We start from the raw sequence: 201 nt of genomic DNA on the forward strand, positions 1-201 counted from the left end.
GTCATGCATTGTTAACGATATAAATATAAAAAGGTAAGACTTGGAATATAAAGCAAATAACGAATAACAAACCGGAATAAACACAAATACAGTCATTATAGTTGTTATACATAGCATAATATAAAGGTATTATAGTGCCAGTTTTGATAGTGCCCTTGATGTTAAATTAGAGCCTAGAAATTCTGTTAGATGGAAGCTATA

This window comes from Penaeus monodon, chromosome 31, assembly GCF_015228065.2.
Source record: "Penaeus monodon isolate SGIC_2016 chromosome 31, NSTDA_Pmon_1, whole genome shotgun sequence".
NCBI classification, from domain to species: Eukaryota; Metazoa; Arthropoda; class Malacostraca; order Decapoda; family Penaeidae; genus Penaeus; species Penaeus monodon.